Source organism: Petaurus breviceps, unplaced genomic scaffold (assembly GCF_028583685.1).
Source record: "Petaurus breviceps papuanus isolate PSGF00001 unplaced genomic scaffold, PetGlider_PUasm1.0 188, whole genome shotgun sequence".
Classification (NCBI taxonomy): domain Eukaryota; kingdom Metazoa; phylum Chordata; class Mammalia; order Diprotodontia; family Petauridae; genus Petaurus; species Petaurus breviceps.
The window spans coordinates 25586181-25610619 of record NW_027185804.1 but is presented as its reverse complement, the minus strand read 5'-3'; the positions used below and the strand labels follow the sequence as shown (position 1 = coordinate 25610619).

Sequence of the window (24439 nt, the reverse complement as noted above, 5' to 3'; positions counted from 1 at the left end):
TCCGTCCTTCCCTCCCATTTGTAAGAGATGTTATTTTTCCTTCAGAGACAGTAGTTCTGGAAATGACTTCCTGCCTCTTTTACCCATTGATGTTTTTCTTACTCATCAGCCTAATAATAATTATGCACCTAACACTTAGCATAATGCTTTAAGGTTCACAAAACACTTTACCTACATCATCTCATCTGACTCTCACCAAAAACTCTAGGGGGAGAGTTAAGGTGCTATTATTGTTCCCATTTTACAGATGAGGAAACTGAAGCTGACCACATTTAAATGATTGGCCTAGAGTCACAAAGCTAATATAATATGAGATGAAAGGGTAGGAATGGACTATGGTTTGTTCTGGTGGATTGTGGACTCTTTGGATTATTAAGACTTGAGACTGAGCCCCATTATCTCTGAGAAGCATAAGGATAGCTGGGTGTCAGAAGAACCAGCGATAATTGTCAGCTAGCCCCAGTAACTGAGCACAGGACTGCCGGTGTCCTCATGATAACTGACGGTCATACAACCCTTTTATGTGCTTGAGGGAAGTCATGTAAGTATCCTGCCTTCCATTTCATAAATGGGGAAACTGAGAAAGAAAGACAAAAATCATCCCTGTCTTCAGGAACTCACTTATCACCAAAGACGGAATTCAAATTCAAATGGTTCATTATTCCAAGCCCAGTGGTCTCTCCACTACCTTGTTCGTTCCGTCAATGCACTAGGTGGCATCCATTTGTCACAATGAACAACCTTTGGTTTTCCTGGGCAGGGTTGTGATGGTGAGGTGTACCAATAGTTAATAGAAGAGCCAGAATGTGAACTTGGCTCTTCTGAGAATACAAACCCAACTCTCTTTCCATGGGTACCTGTGCTGATGCAATCACTCATGCAACTTCCAGTTCCCTTTGACCTTTGAGAGGAGGTTGAGGGCCGCCACTGGAACATATAGTCTTAAGATCAATAAAACTACAGAATTGCAGTCTCAAAGTTGAAACCTCAGAGGTCAGATCATACTGAAAAAGGCATCTACTGCCTTGAGATCATGGGATCATACATTCCAAACAGGAAGGGACTTAAGTGTCCATCTAACCCTTTCATTTTACAGATGAGGAAACTGAGGCCCAGAAAGCCTATGACCTGCCGATGATTACATAGCTAGGAAGAATCACAGGTATGATGTGAGTCTGAGTCATCTTTCTTTTCCCCTCTATCATACTACCCCTTAATTTGCACTACAACATGGCCAAAAAGTAATTAATTGGTTCTACAGTCTTTACTTAAAGGCCCTGTAAAATCACGCATGAGCAGTTTTCCAGAGGACTGCTGCTGTGAACAGCTTTCAAAGTTCTGATTACATAGTATAGTAAGCCCTCTATTTATTCAATAACAAATCAGAGCAAAACACTCATAGAAAATCAAAATACAGTGTTCACAATGTTACAACTTATCACAGAAAATCAAAATACAGCATTCACCATGTCACAGCTCAACAACTTATTACTAAAATGGCCACATAGTTTTCACCAAAGTGTTCACATAGTTTTAAACAAAGAACATTCATTTAGTCAATCACAAAATCCTTAATTCAATCATAAAGTACAAAATCAAAGTTCTCCACCCCTAGGTCATAGTAAATCATAATCTTCTTAGTCAATACACAGAATCAAAGTAAAGTCTTCTTTCAGCTTAACTCTAGGCTGTCTCTCAGCATCCATGGTTCCTCTTCCATGGTCCCAGCTCCAACTGTCCCCTGGGTTCAAAGGCAGGCAGCTCCCAGTTCCTTGTCTAGCTCCTTGTTCAGTTCTTCAGTTCCCATTCCATATTGAAGTTCACAGTGTCCAGTCCACCTCAAGTCCTTCACAGTTCCTGTTTCTGGGAAGATAAAGCTTAACGGAGCCACAATAATATTCATTCACATTGTCAGCACCATCATCAATTCATTATCTGCCTGTGAAATCAACTCAGACCTACCAACAAGGTCTGAGAACTCAACACAAATCAGCAGCAAAGTCCCAGGACCTCCAAAACCCTCCTCCAGGACTTCTGAACACATACAACCAACAAATCCTCTTCCAATAAGGTCCCAGGGTTTCTGTACAAAGTATCACAAACATCAACACAGACAGCAGACAGTGCCAGGCTATCACAAGTTTTCTCCTTCTTGACTCTGCCAACACAAGAGTCCTCTTCTCAGTTCTGCTGTCCCTAGCCTGGGCCCTCTCCTTATATTAGGTCATTAGCTCCTCACCTTCCTGTTGTAAGAGTTCATGAGTTCTAGGGTTCACAGGTTGTGGGGTTCACACGTTCTGTTTCTTAACAGACTTGATATGAGGCTCAAAGGAAACTTCAGCTGAAACAAGGTGTTAATTCAATAGCTGAAACAAGGTGTGAACTACTTCTGTGCCTGCAGGCCCCAGAGTAGGCTCCTAGTATGTGTCCAGTTGTACTTTTGGAGAGCTCATTCTAAAGCCAAACAGAAATAAACTTGGGGCCACCTGCTAGTTTGCATAATCTGCCTCCTCTGTCTATTTTCCATTAGTGCGAATAACCCAGAGATGGCTGACTACACGTGAGTATCTTTAGCATGAGGTGGGCCAGTTTCTTCTCTTGGATTCCATTCCCTGCCCGAAGAACAACACCCAACTCAACAACTCCCTGATGCTTAGAGCTCCTACTGCCGCCATCTTGGACTGAGAGGAGGGATTGGCTAGCAGCTGACGCCTATTGATATTCCAAAAGTCAGGTCTGATCATGTCACTTCTTTGCTCAAGAGACTCAAAGAGATCTCTCCATTGCCTCCAGGATGAAATACAAACTCTCCCTCTCTGCTTGACATTTCAAGCCCTTCACAACTGGGGCCCAGGCTACCTCTCCATGCCGATTGTATATTATACTTCTTCATGCACTAAATTTACCTGCCAAATTGACTGCTTGTTGTTCCCCTGCTGGGATATTTTCTATGTCATTTTACCTTCTATTTCCAAGGCTTTGAATAGGCTTTCCCCAGGCTTACATCATCATTCCAAGGCTCAACTCTCATGATCCCCACCATGATAAGCTTTTCCTGAATTCCAAAATTGTCAGGGCCCTCCCCCATTCTCCATTGTGTATCAATTATATGATTATAATTCTTATAAGCATGTTAATTAATGTAATTAATTGATAGTATATTCATAATGATTAGTAGTACATTATTAGTATTGTTTATTTTTACTTATTGTGTATTTTATTGTCTCCTAGTACAAAGTAACCTTCTTGGGGGCAGGGTCTATCTCTTTTTTGTATGTATATAATGAAGACATATAATGCATTCAAAAAAAGCATTGACTCAAGTCGGAGGACCTAGGTTTGAATCCCACCCCTGATGTTTGCGACCTGTCTCATAACCTTAGACAAATCATTATCCACGGTAGGTCTCAGTTTTCTAAGCAGGAAAATAGGGGATTGGCCTAGGTGGCCCCTGAGGTCCTTTCCAGCTCTAGAAAAAATGTGATCCTGTGATTCCTCAAGGTTTGGGACATGGGAGGCACTAAATGAAGACTTGTTGAATGAGAGATGAGTAGGGGCAGCTCAACATTTAGACCTTTGGACCTTCAGGTTCTGAGGAAAGATCTCAGGATGGGAGCCCAGTTTTCATGGTTTTACTGGGAGGAGGCCCCTCTTCCCGTAGACTTCCCATGGATCATTGAGTCATTGGGTGAAGGTCGATGGCTCATGAAAAAATCCATTGAGAGACAAACAGGAGACAGTTGGTAGCCAGGCCAGAAGGGACTCCTTCCCACTTGCGCCTAATTAAATCCCAAACAATCACCTGCTGCTTCTTCCCGGTCAAAGCCAAAGGGGAAGTGACTCTGTAAAATTCTTACCACCACATATTTTGCTAACCTTCTTTGGCCTAAGTAATATTTTATGGGATATTAATCTAACAGCTTATTATCTTCCTGGCACCGACAGTGGCAAATTTCTCCCTGGGAGATTATATAGCTGAACTAACCATCGAATGAATCCTGGCTTGGCTCACACTAGGACTCAAGAAGTGACCGAATCCTTGGGCTCTGAGAAGAGGGGAAGCTGAGGTTCCTTTCAAGTCATAAGAGAATCAGGAATTATCTGAAAGAAATCAGATAGTGAGCACAAAAGAAATTGGAATTCTCTTCTCCTCCATTCCTAATATTTGGTCCCTGACTCTTCTTTTAAAATTATAAATAGATTTTTATTAATATCTTTTATTTTTACATCACTAAGGTTTTTCCCTCTAGCCTTACCCCTCCTCCCTTCCCAAGAGCCATCTCTTATAGCCAGGGGTGTGCTGGAACCAGCTCTAACCAGCTTAGAGTGTCTACTGTAAAATTTTCAGCACAATCATTTACATCTCTGAAATTGGGCAAACACTGAAAATTGGGACTTGATTTATTATTCTGTTGAATGTCTAAATTTAAAGTGATGGAGAAAATGTTAATAATGCAGATTAAATTTAAAGACATATATATATACATATATATACATATATATATATATATATATATATATATATATACATACTTTTCTAAAGATACTTTTCTGCCTGCCCCTGATCCTCCCTCACCAGATAGCCTGGTTGTCAAACATTTACCAGCACTCCCTACTTGTAAGACATTTTTTAAAAGAAAGAAAAAGGGAAAGAAGAAATAATGCAGTAAAACCAATCCACATATAAACCCCCCAAATTTGCTGTCATATGTGTGGTTCTGTAGTGATGTACCACCATCTCTATAAAGGAGCAGGGGAAGTACCATTTCATATCTCTTCTTGGAGGCCAAATGTATTCTTTATAATTTTGGAACATTCCGTTTTGATTGTTTTGAGGTCGTCCTTTTCATTTTTTTAGTCATTATATACATACATACATACATACATGCATACACACACACACACACACATATATATATATATTTCACTCTGTATCCATTCACATAAGTATTTCTTATATGCTTCTCTAGATCTGTCATGGTCCTTGTGTCTTACAACACATTAATAAGCCATTCCATTCATGGACCACAATTTGTTTAACCTTTCTCCCCTTGATTGGCATCTCCTTGGTTTCCAGTTCTTTGTAACCACAAAAATTGCTACAAGTATTTTTGTGTGCACTGGGTCAAAGGGAAGAGCAATGAATTTTTTTTTATCAATGACTTCCTTGGGGTATTTTCCTTGTCTTGAAATCTCTGGGTCAAATGGTATCCTGCTGATTGTTTTACATTGTTGATCCTCCCTAGTCCATCAATCAGAGGCAGTGTGACACATCTCTTGACTTGGGGACAAGTGATCTGAGGAGTATAGATTAAGCTAAAAAGGACCTTAGAGATTTTTGTCCAACCCCTTCATTTTACAGATGAGGAAACTGAGACCCAGAAGGTGAGCTGACTCAACCTACATGATTCATGGGGTGACCAGTGGTATTTGAACCCAGGTGCTCTAACTTCAGAACCAGAACCCTTTGACTCTAAATCCAAGGCCCTTTCTGCTATGACATTCTGCCTCCTCAAAGATCTGGGTTCAAATTGCCCCCTCTCCTATAATTAGTTCCTGGGTCATCGTGAGCAAGGCATTTAATCCCTCAACTTCAGTTTCCTCATCTGTAAAATGGAAGTGATACTTGTGCTATCTAACAGAGCTATTACGAGGAAAGTGCTTTGTAGACCACAAAGCACTAAAGAAATGGGAAATGTCTTTATTAAATACATTCAAGAACTATATCATCTTGGCTGGCTTCCATTGGCATATGAGAAGTAAGTAGGGCAAGGCAACCTCCAATATGGTGTCTGGACAAATGTTCAGCATCTGTTAGGCATTTTTAGCCTAGCGTGCCCACATCCGTTCTAGTCATTCATTTCTCTCAGAATATCCTTCACTTACTTCTCTTGCACAATTCTTTGTAAAGCATTCAAGCCTTCATTACATCTCTCCATTGCCTTTTGGGCAACATGAAACAGTTTCTTTGGAAAATCATAGTGTTCCATGCTTTGCAAATAGAAAATCTCATTAGAAGAATAGCTCAAATCAATTCAATTCAAAGGAATTCACCAAATGCCTATTATGTGCTAGGCAGGGTGCTAGGTGTTGGAAATACAAAGACAAGAACGAAATAGTCCCTTCCTCCAGGGAACTTTTATATTGGGATCGAAAGGTGAACCTTGGCTCCAAGGGGAAGCCTGGGGATCTTTGAAGGCATTGCACCATTTCCCAAAGCCAATGGAGCCTGAGTTTTTTTTCCTGTTCAATTCGTTTCATTGCCTGTCTGCTGCCCAAGAGAGACGTCCTAACTGCATCAGCTCCATGGGTTGTCCATCGACTCCAGACCAGAAGCATTTCTCATTTTTCATTCATTTTGCTGTTCTTTTGTCAAGATAGTCAGCCAAACTCTCTGAAGTGATTATAGATATCAGCAAAGAGCCTCTGTGATATTTCAGGATGTGATGCTGTCAGCATCATGCCAGCTGCAACCCAATGCATCTGGAAGACTTCTCTATGAAGAGTGTCTTCCATTTGGACATTTTGTTGGACACCCTCCATGACAGTGGCAAACCCCAAGTGCTCTGTTTATGTCCCTGTGACTTCTGGCAAGCCCATGTATTCCAGTTTTATCCCTCAAATGATATTTATAGGCACAGGGTCACTGAAGACAGTTATCTCTCATATATCATAGGTCTAGAGATGGAAGAGATCTTTGAGGCCATTTTAGTTCAACCCTTCCCCTTACAGAAGAAGTCAAGAGTCAGAATTTGAACTCAGTACCTGCTACTTCAGAGGCAGGACTCTTTCCATAGTACAATGCTGCCTCCCCCCTTAACTCCACTCCACCCTGAATGTGCCTAATCTCAGACACTAAGCAGGGCTATTCCAGCTTAATATCTTTCAAAGACACTTGAAACATATGCATGGAAGATATATCCCTTGTTGGAGGAGAGGGGTTATTTCTCAGAAATCTGAGTGGGGCCCATGCAAATTTTGTGAATATTGTGAATCAATGGATTGGCATTTAGCACTGTGGAAAGAGTGTTGGTTTTGGAGATAAAAAACTAGGGTTCAAATCCTGCTTCTTGTGTTCACTGGCTGAATGACTTTGGGCAAGTCATTTTTCTTAGGTGAGTCTCAAAAACTTGCAAAGATATTAAAAGATAGCCACAGTCAGTGTTGATGGGGCTGTGAGAAGAAAGTCATGCACTGCTGGCAAAACCATGAACTTAATCCAATTTTCCTGGAAATCAATTGGGAATTATGAAAGAAAGTTTACTTAATTGCTCAGCAATCTCACTGCTGGGCATATGTATCCCAGGGGGTCAAAGACAGAGGAAAAGATCCAGTTTATATAAAAATATTTATAACAGTACTTTTGTAAGTAGCAAAAAGTAGGTGCCCATTGATTAGGGAATGACTGAAACATTTGTTGCATGTGAATGCGATGGCATGTTGTGCCATGAGGAATGAGAAAGAATCCAGAGGAACATGGAAAGAATTGTATGAATTAATACAAAATGAAACAATCAGGAAGCACTACACAATGACTACAATGATGTATAAAAATAACATTGAAAGATAAAAAGATAACAGAATTTCAGTCAGAGACACTAATGAAGTCCATATGACTGATGGTGGATGTGCTTGCTTCTTCTTGGCAGAGAGATGGTAGACCACAGGTGTGAAATGTTATAGAAACCGAATCCTACTCTGGATAGAATTGCTTTTTTTTTGGGGGGGGGAGAGCAGTTTATAAGGGAATAGACCATGGGGGAGGGGTTATTGGGAAGTGATTGTAGTATAAAAATCATTAATATGTATTAGGTGCATTAGTGCAAAAAATCATGAACTCAGAGGCAAAAGACCTGAGTTTGAATCCTGATTCAGATCCTAATTAAAACACTTAACCTCTCTGTGCCTCAGTTTCCACATCAGTAAAATGAGGATAATAATAGCACCTACTTGCCAGGATTGTTACGAGAATCAATTGAAATAATATACGTAAAACACTTTATAAATGTTAAAGCGTTATATAGGTGTTAATTGTTATTATTAAAATAAAAATTAGTGGGCTGGATTTGGATAATCTATAAGGTGTGCATGTAGGTGCACTAGGTGGCACCATAGTGCCTAGAGTGCCAGACATGGAGTCAGGAAGACTTGTCTTTCAGAGTTCAAATTTGGCCTCAGATGCTTACTAGCTGTGTGACCCTGGGCAAGTCACTTAACCCCAATTGCCTGAAAAAAAAAAGTGCATCTTGTGCAATCCCTTCACCTTACAGTTGAGGAAAGAGAAGTCCAGGCAAAATGAAAACAGCATTTATTAAGTACTCACTATTCTCCAGGTACTGTGCTAAATACTTTACAAATATTATCTCATTTTATCCTCACAATGACCCTGAGAGGGAGGTGCCATTATTATCCACATTTTACAGATAAGGAAACCGAGACTTAGAGAAGTTAAATGGCTTTCCCAGTAACTAGTAAACATCTGAGGCTAGATTTGAACTCAGGTCTTCCTGACTCCAGGCCTTAACAAAGGGTTAAATGGTTTGCCCAAGGTCAGTAAAAGGCAGAGTCAGAATTAGAACCCAGATCCTTTGACTGCAAATCCAGCTCTCCTTCCATAGTATCATGTCCCTCCAGCTTTAAATGCTGCAGTAATGATTTTTTAAATCTCATTTCAAGGCTTGACTAAGATAATGACCAAGATGATAAGGAAAGGGACCGGTAAGAACCCTACCTGTCTCACAGGCTATTGGAGGGGCTGTCAGACCATGACAGATTGAGGGCACAAAGCACATAACTTTAGTTTGAATGGAATTTGTAATCACTAGAGAAAGTCCACATAATAGTGCGAAGGAAGGACTGCTTTTGATGGCCATTGTCTATATTTACTCTTTGGGTAAAAGGCATTAGGGGAAAGAAGAGATGGAAGGCTCTTTAGATAATCTTGGGCTAACCAGCTCCATCCTTTTCATTGTTCCCACTAACATCACCAGTGATAACCATTAGCCATTTAATAGTGTGCTTTAGAGTATTCGAGCCCTTCCTCACAACGGTCCCGGGAAGCAGGTAATAGGGGCATTATTATTCCCATTTTATGGAAGAGGACAAGTGAGGTTCAGAGAACAGAAGGGGCTTGTCCATTGTCAAGGTATTGAAGTGAGGGGATAATCTGATTACAATGCCCATTCTGCTAGATCCTGCTGCCTACTCAATCTAATTTTGTTCTTCAGTTTTCAGTCATCTGTTTATAATCCCATAGGATACTATAAATCACATAGCTTTAATGAAATGGGAATATATATATATATATATTTTTTTTTTTGGAAAGAAGATGAAGGACAAATAATTATGTTTTGAACTCTATTGTTTTCTGATTTATTTATGCAAATGCCCTAAAGTTCTGGGCACTATGAGGTCAGTCATTAACCTCACACTTAATTAAGATGACCTCTACCTTTCCCTAGGCCTGGTATCTTCATGAGCCTCTTTAGGATTTTCTGGTGTTGGCAGAGAGCTGAAGGAGGGAAACTTTCCCAAATGACCACATTCCAGCTTCTTAGATACTGCTAGACCAACCCAGTCACTCAGTTTTCCCATGAGGCACCAGGATAGATACCTTAGGCAACCAAAAGAAGCGAACACCCCACCAATATCCTAAGCAAGGATTACACAAGAAATCGAAATGTTTATGCCAAAGACAGAAGGACATGAAGCTACAATACAAATGAGAGGCATGTTGTGTCCAGGTGTGCTGGGTGGAAGGCAAGAACGTCTGACTCATAAGTGAGTGAGGTAATCGGGATTAAGTTAGCCACAGTCTGGATGGAAATGGAAACATAGCCGGAAGCTGGAGAGTTGGAGGCAGAGAGACCAGAAGGCTGGGGGCAGCTCTTGTCTTGAGTCTCAGGGACCAAGGAGAATGAATGCTATTGGGCCAGTCTATGTGAGCCAGAAGGAAGAAAGAACACCAGATTCAGAGCCAAAGGACCTGAGTTTGAATCCTGGCCCTGATTGTCTAACTCTTACCAAGTCATGTCATCTCTTTAGGACAGAGCTTACTTTATTGTGTCCTGGGCCCCTTTGGTAGTCTGTTGAAGCCCATGGATTCCTTCTTGCAATCATGTTTTTTAAAAGCATAAAATAAAACACATAGGGTTATGCAGAATTTTCCAATTATATTAAAATGCAGTTACAAAGTATTTTTTAAAAAGCATCTGGACCCCAGGTGAAGAGTCCCTGTTCTAGCCCAGAGTTACTTCATTTGTAAAATAATTGGGCTATTCCAAATGCCTCGAACACCCCTTCCAAAGTTCTAAATCTCTGGTCCTGTGATTCCTTTAAGTTCTAAATCCTAGGAGCAGAATTGGATGTTTAGAAGGAACCAAAGTATCTATTTCCTCAATTTCTAGGTTACCTTGTGTCAGGGAGTAGGGTCTGCCTTGAACTAGAAGCACCATGGAAGACTGAAGCTTGGGAGATTGATTTTAAGAGTCACAGAGAAATCCCAAACTTACACACACCAAGGCTGGAGCCAGTAACACTAGCCTTCACAGAGCCCTTTAAGGGTTACAAAATATTTTTATATTTGTTTTCTCATTTGACCTTCTAATCCTGTGAGGAGGAGGAGAAAACTGCAACAGATCAGTTAAGTGACTTGTCTAGGGTCACACAGCTAGTCAGTGTCTGAGGGCGGATTTGAACTCAGGTCTTCCTAATTCCAAGTCCGGGGTTCTATGCACTGTGGCGCCACCTGGCTGTCCTTGTATAAGTACAAAGAATGATATGGTCTGTACTGTCGACCTGCTCAGGTCTCTGGGTCCTTTGCAAAGTGAGGGGGTTGGACTGGGTGACCTCTAAGATCCTCCCAGCTCTAAATCTATGAGCTAAGGATGAGCTCTGTGTTTCCTTTCTAAGAAGCTCTGACCTGCTTCAGATACTTATTAGCTCATTATACTTATCAGACCATTGCTAAATCACTTAACCTTTCTGAGCCTCAGTTTCCTCAACCATTAAGTGGTGATATTAATACCTCTATTTCTGCACAACTCCAAGTTAATGGGAAGAAATCACTGTGTAAGCCTAAGCACACTATAGAGATGTACAACACTATTAATATGGTCCAGATGCCCAAGAGCCATGGGGGTGACACAATGGAGTGTTAGGTCTGAAGTCAGATCTTGACCTGAGACACTTACCAGCTGTGTGACCTTGGTCAAGTCACTTAACCTTGGTTTGCCTCAGTTTCCCCATTTGTAAAATAGATATAATAATAGTAATAATAATAACACCTACCTTCCAGAATTATCTGTGAGATGCTATTTGTAAAGTGTTCAGCACATAGTAGGTGCCATATAAGAGCTATACTTTCTAGTTGTGTGACCCTGGACAAGTCACTTAACCCTGTTTGCCTCAGTTTCCTCATCAGTGGGAGGATCTACTTAAACCCAAATCTCTCATGCTCTATAGCCCTCACCTTTTAGAAGCTCCAATTACCTCCCCAAGCCCCCCTACCCCCACCCCCACCCAGTTCCTCCAGAACAGAAATTTGCAAAAATATAACAAAAAATGACCCAGCTCCTTTAAGCTTTGTATGGGGGAGGTTTTCCTTCTGCTCAAGTCTCTGCCTCATTGCCTGGAGTAAGAGAATACTTTCCTCCCCACTCGGGAGTTGAATCTTTGCAAGAATTTCAAAACAAAATTAAACCAAATGGAGAATTAGATTCCTCCCCTCCATCTTTTTTCCCCTCCTTTCTCCTTTCCTTTTTTACTTTTATAAATATCTTGCCACTGGGCCACGTTCCCTGGGAATGAAGCAAACTTTTGAAAGTAGAACAAAAATAGATTTCTCAGTGGGGTTTCTTGAAGTCAATAAGTGGATTTATGGAAAATGGGTTAGAAATGGCAAATTCTGAATTCTGATCGGTTGAGGATGAGATTTATATTATATATACATCCACACACATATGCAAATATACACATGTATGTATATATCTATACATACATGTATATACACAAATACAAATACATGTGTGTATAAACACATGTGTGTATATACATATGTATATGCACACATATAGCATTTCTTTCAATTTCTCCTTCAATTATATCAAATTGGAACTCTTTAGCATGGACTTGAATGTGTTTCACCACTAACCCCCCTTTTTTTCTTCCGTCTGCTTTCTGCTATATTCCAGCCAAGTCTGGGGGTAGCTAAGTGGCACAGTGGATGATAGGGTTCCTGGAGTCAGGAAGACCTATCTTCCTGAATTCAAGTATGGTCTCAGATACTTTCTAGCTGTGTGACCCTGGACAAGTCACTTAACCCTGTTTGCCTCAGTTTCCTCATCTGTCAAATGAGCTGGAGAAGGAAATGACAAACTACTCCAGCATCTTTGCCAAGAAAACCCCAAATGGGGTCATGAAGAGTTGGACACAACTGAAAACGACTGAACAACCAAAGCCCAAGGCTGTTGGAATCCTAATCTCCTTGGCATGATTTAAAAGGGTCCTCTGCCCAAAATGTCTCTTCTGTAAACACAGGCAAGTTCTGTGGAGAGTGGGTAGGAAGTGACCAGACACTCTGGCCTCAGCCCCCGTAGGGATTGGGGAGAGGGGGGAGCTGTCGGCAGAGGATACTGAGGTGGCATTCAAGATTGATAAACATAGGCATGATTTATAATGTAGTGCAAGAGCACTGAATTTGGGAGTCAGAGGATCTTTTTTTTTTAAGCAATTGGGGTTAAGTAACTTGCTCAAGGTTACATGGCCAGGTGTTTCTGGGTGGGTGCTAAGTGTCTGAGCCCGGGATTCGATCTCCAGGTCATCCCAACACTGGAGCCGGTGCTCTTACTTGCTGTGCTACCTGGCCGCCCCCAGGGAGTCAGAGGATCTTGATTCAAATTCAGTTCTCTGCTATTTTTTGCCTGGGTAGCCTTAGATAAATCACTTCCTTTCCCTGGGACCCTGTCCTTCTTCCTTGACCTCTGTTAGACCAATCTGTGTGATGGGTCTGCACAATGCTGCACAGCCTTGCAGCAGGTATGCAGCTCTGCCCCTTGGCCAGCCCTCTTGCTTAGAGATTTTCTACTATGAATCATTAATTTGGGTTAAGGTGTTAGTGACCTTTATTAATACATAAAGGCTCCCTGTGCAGAGTGACACCTCAGGGTATCATCAGCCCTTAACGTCTTTTACAAAAGTTGTTCAGTGGTTTTTCAGTCCTACCTGACTCTTCATGACCCCACTTGGGGTTTTCTTGGCAGAGATACTGGAAGGGTTTGCCACTTCCTTCTCCAAGTCATCTGACAGATGAAGAAACTGAGGCAAATAGAGTTCAGTGATTTTCCCAGGGTCACACAGCTAGTAAGTGTCTGAGCCCAGATTTGACCTCAGAAAGATGATTCTTCCTGACTCCAGTCCTGGAGCTCTATCCACTGTGCCACAGAGCCACTAGGGCACAGATTTTTGGAACTGGTAAGTTTCTATGGGATGGAGTGGGTCTAGAAAAATCTGGAACAGGGGAGAACATATTTGAGTGAATCACGTGATAGGAGGGGCACTGGGGGAACCAAAGGGGCTGCAAGAAAGCCTTAGGAAGAAGAGCACTGTCAGGAGAAAAGGATGCTTACTATTAGCTATGGGACCTCAAAGACTCACTTTGCCTACTGGCTGGTTTTGATCAGTGGTAGAGCTCTTGATGTACTTCAATATTTGTTTTTTAAGACTTGGTACCATATTGGTGTGGTTATTCCCAGAGCCATAACTAGAATGGGGCAACTGAAGCTTTTTCTCAGGTACTTACATCCAGGGGAGGTGTGCCTCCTCCTCATGCCTTACCATGCCAAGTTCAGAGAAGAAGGAATGTATTATAAAATTTTAGAGCCATGGGTAGGCTAGGTGGCGCAGTGAATAGAGCATGGGCCCTGGAGTCAGGAGGACCTGGGTTCAAATCCAGCCTCAGACACTTAGTACTTACTAGCTGTGTGACCTTGGGCAAGTCACTTAACCCCAATTGCCCCGCCTTCCATCCACCAAAAAGGAAAAAAAAAGATTTTAGAGCCAGAAGGGACTCAAAAATATCTCATCCAATCCCTTTATTTAAGAGATAAAGAAACTGATGTCAACAGAGAGGAAACTGATTTGTCCAAGGTCACTCAGGCAGCAAGTATTAGAGTTTGGATTTGAATCTGACTCCCAGAGCCCACACCTTTTCTGTTACGCTATGAAATGATGCCCATTTAACATATGAGAAAATAGAAGCAAAAGAAAATAGAAGTTTCTGAGCATTGTGTACTCACCTCTGGCTTAGTGAATCTCTCTTTTCTTTTAAGCTACAGTTCAGGTACCATTTTCCTCATGAAGCATCTTCTCATCCATCCGAATACTAGTGCCCTCCTTCCCAAACTATTTGGGATTTAGTTACTTGGGGGAGAGGTGTATGTATATAAACATATGCATATATTCATATATTTATTAATTTTAGACACACGCTGCATACATTTTTATATGTACTTATGTTCTTTCCCACTAGAATGTAAATTACTTTAGAGCAGAGATAATTTCAGTCATTTAGAGAGCCATGTGGCATGGTGGATTGAGAGTTGACTTTATTCTGATTCTGGGTCAGGAAGTCTTGAGTTCAAATCTTACCTCAGACACGCAACTAGCTGTGTGACCAAGTCATTTCACCTCTGCTTGTCTCAGTTTCCTCATCTGTAAAATGGGGATAATAATAGTACCTACTTCCTACGATTATTGTGCAGATAAAATGAGACTGTTTATAAAGAGCTTTGCAAGCCTAAAAAGCACTATATAAATGCTAGTAATTTAAAATTATTTCAATTCCTAGCACCTGGAATAGTGCCTGGCATATACTAGGTATGTAATATGTACTGATAGGTTGATTAATTGGATGAGGAAACTGAAGCATGTGTGCGTAAGTGTTAGGGGTTTATATGCCTGCATCATGTTGGATGATGGGCCATCATCTTCAAGTTGAAAGTGATTTCAATCAGGGATTGTGATGTCCCCATTCATAGTGTCCAGATAGTCCTGAACTCAGCTAGAAGCCCATTTTCAACCATCACAATCAGCGGCTGCCTGTTTCTGCTAATTCCCTTTCTTGTATGTGAGAGAAGCCTGAACTTTGTCCCGAGGTCTCCAGGTGACCAAGCCCATCCACTCTGCTACTCTATTCTCTCCAGTTTCAGCTGGAATTCTTCTCTCCCTCCCAGAATTTTCTGTGAGTGGCCCTTCGTGGACAGGTAACCAAGAAACAGGATAAAAAGCTCCACGCTTGGCTTGTGCCAAAGACGGGGGAAGTGCCGGCAATTTCCTGAGAAATGGGGCTAGAGAATGAACTTTCATAAAGGGCGAGAAGGAGAAATGATGACTCGTAAAGAGCTTCAGGCTTCTTTTCTAGGGGAAAAAAAGACCTCCACGGGGATCCCTGCAGCTGATGGAGAACACTTTGGGACCAGGATAAAAGACAGTTACTCTTAGCTCCTCCCAGCCAGAAATATGCCAGAGCTGACTGGCCCAATATAAAGGTCTCCATTATACTGATCATAATTTAGCACTCTCACTACCTAATTTTCTTATCACTGTCTGACTCATGAAGCGAAAGTAAGAAACTGTCAGGGGAAGTATGTTTGCTGTTTTTTCTAAACAAGACTATCTCTGGCTTTGTCTCTCCTCTGCCTGTCTCTGTCTCTGTGTCTCTGTCTCTGCATCTGTCTGTCTCTCCTCTCTTCCTTTTTCTGTTTCTCTCCCTCTCCGTCTCTATTTCTCTGTCTCTCCATCTTTTTCTCTGATTTTTTGTCTCTCCAACTCTCTCTCTTTTTGTCTCTTTCTCTATTTCTTTCTGCTTCTGTCGCAGATCAAGTACCCACCTGTCTTTTTCTCCTGGTGTGGGTGGGGGGGAGGAGCTTCAGAAGCTGCCAACTTCTTCAGGAAACTTTTCCTGATCGAGGTATTACCACTTTCCCCCTCTCCCATTACCTTGTACTTACTTTCTTTGTTGTGTACGTTTACATTTTGTCTTTTTGATAAACTCTCTGATGGCAAGGACACTTTCACTTGTCTTTGTGCCCTTTCCACTGGGGTATGGGTTGAGGTGAGCAATCAGGCCTAGCAGGCTTTCTACTCAGATATATCAGCAGGGTTTCCCAGAGCTCGGTCTTCTGTTCTCATAGAATGGAACCAGAGATGTGTGAATGTGTCTATATGCTAGCTCCTTTTTCTTGACGGAGGGAAGTGTTCATGTTTGGGAAAGGGGCGGGCGAGATAATCAATTAAGGAACCAACACTTATTAAGCGTCCACTATATGCCAGACATTGAAACAGACCCTGCCCTCAAGGAGTTTACATTCTACTGGCTAGGTAACATTTACAAAAATAAATACATACAAAATGTAGAGTTGTTAAATACGCTATAATTTTTTTTTGTGGAAGGAAGAACATGAACAGATGTAGGGATCAGGAAAGATTTCACAGAGAAAACAGAGTTTGAGCAGAGTTTCAAAGAAAAAAAAAACCAAGCAAGTAGAGGAGTGTGGAGGGAATCTCTTCCCCAGTTAAGCAATCAGGCCTAGACTGATTCCTCTCATTATGAAATCTTATTTTGTGACATAGAGCTGAAAATTCCATCCTCCAGTGGGCCATGGTTCAGCCACAGTTTGCATGAATGGCAGAAAGGCAGAAGGGAGATTTTAGAAAATTGTATTTATGGATTATAAATAAAATCCATCAAAAAAAAAAACCCCAACAAATCAGTAAAAGAGATTGAGCTGGCAGCGCCCCGCCCCCCCTTCCTTGGGGTAGGGGTGGAGTGAACCTGGGCTCTTTTTCTTTTTTCTCTTTTTTTCCATTTATTTATTTTATTTTTAATTCATGGAATAGAGCAAGTATTTTCATAACATAGCATAATAGAAAAGATAATTGCACATGGAACTGCAATTCTGCTCTGCACAGCTTGCTATTCCTTTCAAATATACATCAAAATTATCATGTAAATTTCTTTTTTCTTTCCCCCCAGAGATAGCTACCATTCGACACACACACACATACAGTATATAAAATTATTCTATACATACTTCTATTTATCAATTTTTTTCTGGATGCAGATAGCACCTTTCTTCATATGTCCTTTATGGGCATATATATGGGCATATGTAATAGACAAAATAGCTTATTTGCTCAAAGTCATTCTTAAAACAATATTGTTGTTACTGCATACAATTTTCTCTTGGTTCTCCTCATTTCACTCTTCATTATTTTGTGCAAGTCTTTCCATGTTTTTTCTAAAATCATTGAGCTCATCATTTCTTATACCTCGGTAGTTCCATCACAATCATATACCACAATTTGTCCAGTTGTTCCCAAGTTGGCAGACATCTGGGGTTCTCAGAAGTTATGCAGGTGGAGGTGAAGCTCTTCCCCCCATGGAGCAGGAAAGGCTCTGTCTCCCAAGGACCGACCTTTGGTTGGTTTGGCAGTTTGGAAGGTTTGGAAAGGCTCATAACCAGAATATCGACTACCAGCTGATAAATTTAATACATATTTATAGAATGTAATTGAATTTTTGGGCCACAGCAACTCATTCACTTGTCTCCTAAGGCATGCAGGGGGTTATGATTTGCCCTTGGTAAACAGGGAGAATTCATACTGTTGAAATCGTTTTTTTTTTTTTTAAGAGGGACTGAAGTGTTTAAAGAGGGATTGAAGAGGAACCACACACAGCTTGGATGGTTCGCTTAGCAGCACCGAAGCACTCTATAAGGTCAGGGACCAGGCCTCAGAACTGACCCCCAGCAGGAATGGGAAGAATAACAATGGCTAATATTGATTAGAAAGTAAGCTCCCTGAGGTCAGGGACTGCCATTGCTTTTTCTTTCTACCCCCAGGGTTTGTACTGCACTTGCCTTACTTTCTTCTCTGGAGCATCTGGATCCATTGGGGAGATACAGATCAGGACCACTGGAGATGGCCCAGGATGCATAGGGGACCTTGGCCTTTCTAAGCTAAAATCTTTAACAGGTCTCAGTTTGATTTAAGAAATGCCCATTCAGGGATTAAGGCTAAAATAAGAAATGAGGGAGTGGATGGGATCATCCAATGTCTCCCTAGCAACACTATTAATTTACAGATGAGGAAACTGAGACCCTGAGAAGTTTAGTGACCTGCCCAAGGTCATTCAAGAAGTGAAAAAGCCAGGATTTGAATCCAGGTCTTCATCCAAGTTGAGCCTTCGTTCCCCTCAATCTCTGAAGAGAGCCAGCTGTCCTTCTCAATCCCCTCTGCTCTCTTTCCTTCCAGGACCCCTGTGGGGAGAAAAATTCATCCATATTGGAATAAGTAACAAATAGAAGAACTTCAGACATCACAGAGGTTAGTGGGGAATGACATGGGGACAGGGAGTCTCCTGGTTTTTGTCTTCCATCTGTGGGGTGAAAGGAAAGCTGTTGTTTCTACATAGAAGAGTGTATATAATATCCACACACGTGTACACACATGTAACACACATGTGTATATAGTACATGATGTGTATTATGCATGTTACCACATCGCCATAAACAGTCAATACATAGACATGTGTTAACACATGTGCGTGCATTCACAATACACATGCATTTGTAGGCAATACCATAAAGTATATGCATGTATACACATAATACCTACACATGTGCATTATAAACATGTACGAATATATACTACACATACATGTACACCCACACAAATATTATATATGTATCCTTGTATATAACATGTATGCACCATATGTTTGTTTTATGATGGTCGCATGCATGTAATCACATGCATAAAACTCTGTAGATGCATATGTGTGTGTGCCTGTATAAAGGTGTATATACATACACAGTGCTAGATTCACCTATACACAAAACATGTATTTGCATGCACATATATGTATTGGTATATGAATACATGCATACATGTGAGTCTATACACATACACATATGTTGAAGAAACCTTCAAACCAACACTTGCAACAACAATATTCTTTTGGACATACAATATCCTGCTTGTCTATATGTAGTCCACATATTGAAAACTCCATATTTAATTTGTTTCAATTCAATAAACATGTATTAATTGCCTACTATGTGCCAGGCTTGACCAGGATTGAGTATAGTTAGGTGACCACCTCTCTATTCTGGGTAATTTATTCCTACAAACTAAGATTGAATTAGTTTTCTTTTGTCTAACATGTCATACAGTCGACTTGCATTAAGTTTACATTTCACTAAAATGCTCTGGGATTTTTGCCTAAACTCTTGCCTAGTGATGCCTTTGCTATGGCAGCATCTGCTTCCTGCCTCCCTCCTTTCTTCCTCCTTTTGGATCACACATAAATCACATACTCAGGACAAAGAGACGGTCATAGAAAGTAAAGAGCCAAGGACCTTAGGAGAGAGGAAAGAGGATTTTTCCCATTGGGACATCTGAAGAACCTCTAAAAACAAACAAAAGAACTTCTAACCACTCATTTGAAATATTCCTGTTCTCTTTTAAGAGGACTCATCAGAAGGTATCTGGGTCTCTTTGGCAGTGGAGTCTAGGACAGCAATTTTGGGAGGGCAGGACTAATAAGAGCTACAATAGTGTTTTAAAGTTAGCAAAAGTGTTTTATGAATATTTCCTCATTCAATCATTACAACAACCTTGGAAGGTAGAGGCTACTGTTATTCTCACTTTATGGATGAGGAAATTGGGGCAGATTGAGGTTAAGTGACTTGACCAGGATCACAAAGCTAGTAAGAATCTGAGGATGGATTTGAACTCAGGTCTTCCTGACCCCAGATCCAGTGCTCTATTGACTGTGCCCCTCAGCTGCTTCTTGACAGGAGCTAGGGTGGGATGGGGTGGGGAGGGGGTGCTTCACAATTCATGCATTTTCTCCTTTGTGTTATTTCTTCCTGTGACTTACATAATACTATATATCACAAGGGCTGATGTTCCTATTCATAGACTCTTCTATAGTCATACTCTGATGGCTCTTCAGGCTGTGAATGTGACCCTGACTTTTGAACATGATGTCAATGGAACCTGTTCTACAGCAGATCCTATCAGCTGGAAAGGCTTATTTATCTGTGGGAAAGACTTCCACCGATGAACTGATGTCTGTCATCCAAGGGTCAGTTTAGCTATGTTGGAAGAGGTTTCTCAACAGAAGGTTGGACAGCAGCCGATGAATTTTCTGGCCATACTCTCTCATGAAGCCATCTACCAATGGGTGATGTGACCTACAACTCCATGATCCATATTAAGTAAATCAGGAGTACTTTAAGTACCAAAAGCCTTTCAGAGGCCATTGGCAAGAGTTGTACAGAATGAGCAGACACGGTTGGGTCGCCATCTGGACTTTTGGAGAGAATACCCCTGCTGATGAAACCATGGATCCATTGTTGTTGTCAGCATGTGCCTTAAAGGCATTATAATGCTACAAGGAGAACCAGATGAGTGTAATACTAAGGGGACAGTGTGTAACAAAGAGGCACCAAAATAATGTGGTCCAGAATCTTGGAATTACAAAACCTCAGCCTTAGAAAATGCAATCTACATCCAGATAAAGAACTGATGGACTCTAGGTACAGATAGAAACAGTTTTTTTTTCTGACTTTATTCTTTTTCATAGCTTTTTATTCCCTTTTTATCTGCTGCTTCTTTCACAACTGTGACTAATATGGAAATATGTTTTACATGAGAGCACATGTATAACCTATGTCAAATTGCCTACCATTTTAGGAAGAGAGGAGAGAGAAAAATTTGGAACTCAAAAAATATTGTAAAAATGAATGCTAAAAATTGCCTTGATATGAAATTGGAGGAAAATATATATTAAAAACATTTGAGCAGGTCCTCAGAACTTATCTAAGTCACCCTTTATCTCAACTAGAATCTCCTTCCACAACATCCCCATCAAGTAGTTACCTCACCTTCACTTGAGGACTGCTAGCAAAAGGGAATTCACTACCTCCTGAGGCATCCTTATTACACTCTAGGTGTCAGGAAGTTTTCCCCAACTTCAGGCACAAATCTGACTCTTTGAGGCCTTACCCTATTCATCTTGGTTCTCCCCTCAGGGGCCGAGCAGAACAGAAGAAGTAGGCTAATCTCATTTCCGTAATGATAGCTCTTGAAGCCAGTTTTGCTATATCCCCTATTCTTCTCTTCTCCAGCCTAAATATTCCCAATTCCTTTAATACCCCCATGGCATGATGTGATGGTCTTTTGCCATCCTTAATACCCCATTCCTTTTTGACTGAGTATATTTTTATGTTGGTAATTAAGGGGCAATTGAAGGAGACATGAGCAACATGAGTGCTGGGGGTTGTATACCTGGCTTTTGACACGTTTGTTTTCACCATTAAAATGTTGTCTTTCCCAAACCTAAAGAAAAACAAAAATCGCCATGGCGGAGAAAGAGCAAATTGTTTCCTTGGGAGTCAGGGTGGAGATTAGAGGTGAAGGGAAGGTTGCCTAGTGCTCAACAGCAGCAACTATTTAATGGAAGCCAAGCTGTCATTTTCCCACAGGGGACACCAACAACCCTAATGAACCTTAGAATAAATCCTGATTTCCCAGCTCGTGTTTGTGGGGACAGGTCAGACCACAGCTTGAACTTTATGACTTCATTTCATGGCCAGAGGAATCCAACAGCCTTCATAACAGAGTTGTTAAGGGGGAGGAAGGGCAGTCAGCCAGAGTGACGCTGTGAATTCTCATGTGATGGATCTCAGGTGAAGGAAGGACTCCCATCATCTTGCCCTCAAGATTTCAGTAATTCCTTCATTTCCCATTGGATCACCAAGTCTCCCCAGGGCAATAACTTTAACTGTTCTCTTCTCACATGGGCTGGTCCTAACTCTGTGAAACATCCCATTCCCTAAACCTTAAGTCATTGAATACACATTACTCTCCAGATCTTTTCATTTGATTTGGCTCATTACTCAACAAGAGTCATGGAGAGAAGCCACCTGCATTGCTGCCTTATCTTCACAGGATTTTCTCTACCTTTGCATCACCCCCCTCACTATCAATTCCCTTTTATGTGTTTTCTTTCCCCAATAGAACATAAGCTTCTTGAAGGCAGAAACTGTCTTTTTTTCTATTTGTATCCCCCCTCCCTCACTTAGCACAATGCCTGGAACACAGCAAGTGTTTAATAAATGCTTGTTAACTTGGTTTGAATGGCATAGAGGAACAGACTACCAAATGCTGGAGTAAGGAAGAGCTCAGTCTGAACTTTAGTCCAGACATTTACTAGTTATAAGACCCTGGGGAAATCATGTAAACTCTCCAAGTCTCTATTGTCTCATCTGTAAAATGGGTATCAAATGAGACCATGCACCTAAAAAGCTTTGTACATCTTAGAAGTTTATGTAATGGCTAATATGGAAGTATTTTGCATGACTGCACATGTAAAATCTATATCAAATTGCTTGCCTTCCCAAGGTAGGGGAGGATGGAAAAAGAGGGAGAGAATCTGGAACTCAACATTTTAAAAAATGATTCTTAAAAATATTTGTTGGGGTGGTTAGGTGGTGCAGTGTATAGAGCGACGGCCCTGGAGTCAGGAGGACCTGAGTTCAAATCTGGCCTCAGACACTTAACACTTACCAGCTGTGTGACCTTGGGCAAGTCACTTAATCCCAATTGCCCTACCTTCCCCCCTCCAAAAAGCAAATATATACATTTGCTTACATTAACTGAGAAAAAATAAAATAAAATTTACATGAAAAAGAAGTATTTAAATATGAGTTATTATTATTTTCCTATTGGCTTCCATATTTCACTAAAGATGGCCATAACACATCAGCTTGGTTAACAAAAAGGAAAGGACAGGGTACTTTCTTGTTTCTGCCTGTGTCCCATAATAGTTCCACATCCAATATGATAATTACATTCTAGAAGATAAAACCAAAATGAAAACCACAGAATCATAAAATGTCAACATTGGAAAGACCCTTAGAGGTTATTTAGTCTGACTTCCTCATTTTTTGCATCAATTTCACATAGATTTTTATTCTCCAGGACAAAATTTGCATTTTCCCTTGTTTGCAGACCTGATAAAGGGCTATGTTGTTCATGTCTCTCCCTCTGCACACATTCAAATATTCAGAATGTCCAGATTTACACAGTAGCTCAAATGTTAATTTTAAAATGCCATTACTTCCAGCCTTGGTTACAAACTTGAGTCCTTTCATGTTTGAAAAGCTTCATCTGATGCTCTCTCTTCTGGGGACCCCTTCAGTGGTGGGTTCTTGGTTATTGGGAAAGAGGTCTATTTTCCCATGTTGGAAGACTACCATGCAGGAAGAATTGGTGCCCAGATCAATGACAAGTGTGAATTCCTTAATATGGTGGTTGGAGCATCCATTGACCAGTGCTTGACCAAATAAGTGTTGCTGCGTCACTGAGTAAAACAATCTCCACATTTAAAGACAAGGAAACTGAGGCACAGAAAGAGGTGGTGGCTTTCCCAAGATGGAAAAGACCCAAGATGGTATCTAGTCCAACTTTGACTTGATACAGGAGTCCACTCAGTGATATCTTTAACAAGTAGCCCTCAGCTTCTGATTGAAGATCTCCAACTATGGGACACTCACTCCCCTTCAAGGAAGTCTACTTCAGTTTTGGACAGCTCTAATTGTTAAGAAGTTCTCCACATTAAAGTTAAAACACTGCTTCCATTCATTGCTCCTAATTCTGTCCCCTGGGGACAAGTAGTTCGAGTATACTTCTTTATTGCAGGATAGCCCCTGAGATGCTTAAATAGACAGAAAATATGGCAGGGTGGTTCAGATTCTATCACAGCTCCTTCTTCCATGTGTATCTGGATAGATCATTTTACTTCTCCCAGACTTGATTACCTAATCACCAAAATGTGAGGATTGGACAAGATGACATCCCAGAACCCTTTAGCTAAAAAAATTATGATTCTCTATCCCACTGGAGCTTTTCTTAACCCCACTAAACACCCCTAGATTCTTAACCTGACTCCTACTGCCTGGTTTCCAGCCTATCTACTGGGATAAGACCTGGGATTGTCTGAATTTCAATTATCCCCTATTATCCTAAATCAGGTACAAACCTCTCCTGATTGGGTTGTCTTTGGCCCAGAGTAGGTGGAAGTGGGAAGAGAAATGGGATGTCTTGGGGGAAGGGGTGGTGTTGGAGAGCACTGGGAGAGTTGTAGGTCCTTTTCTGAGGTGCCCAATGTAGATTTCATTAGTCTGTGTTACTGATTTTGTTAAATGACAGCACTCTGCAACATTGCCTCGAAAATCCTTCTTTGAAATACATGAGACAGAGACAAAGAGGCATAGAAAGAGACAGAGAAACTGAGAGACAGAGAGAGAAACACACATAGAGATACAGAAAGACAGAAAGATATAGAGGGACAAAGAGAGATAATCAAAGA

General features: G+C 41.0%; 1 protein-coding gene across 1 annotated transcript in view; it reads right to left on the bottom strand.

Moving 5' to 3' along the window:
- Window positions 1-16538: 16538 nt before the first annotated feature.
- The window catches only part of TRIM44 (tripartite motif containing 44), a 232828-nt gene continuing 224927 nt past the window's right edge, over window positions 16539-24439 (bottom strand). The window contains exon 6 of the mRNA XM_069091434.1: window positions 16539-18317. The gene's annotated coding sequence lies outside the window, so the exon portion shown is untranslated. The remainder of the gene's footprint in view (window positions 18318-24439) is intronic.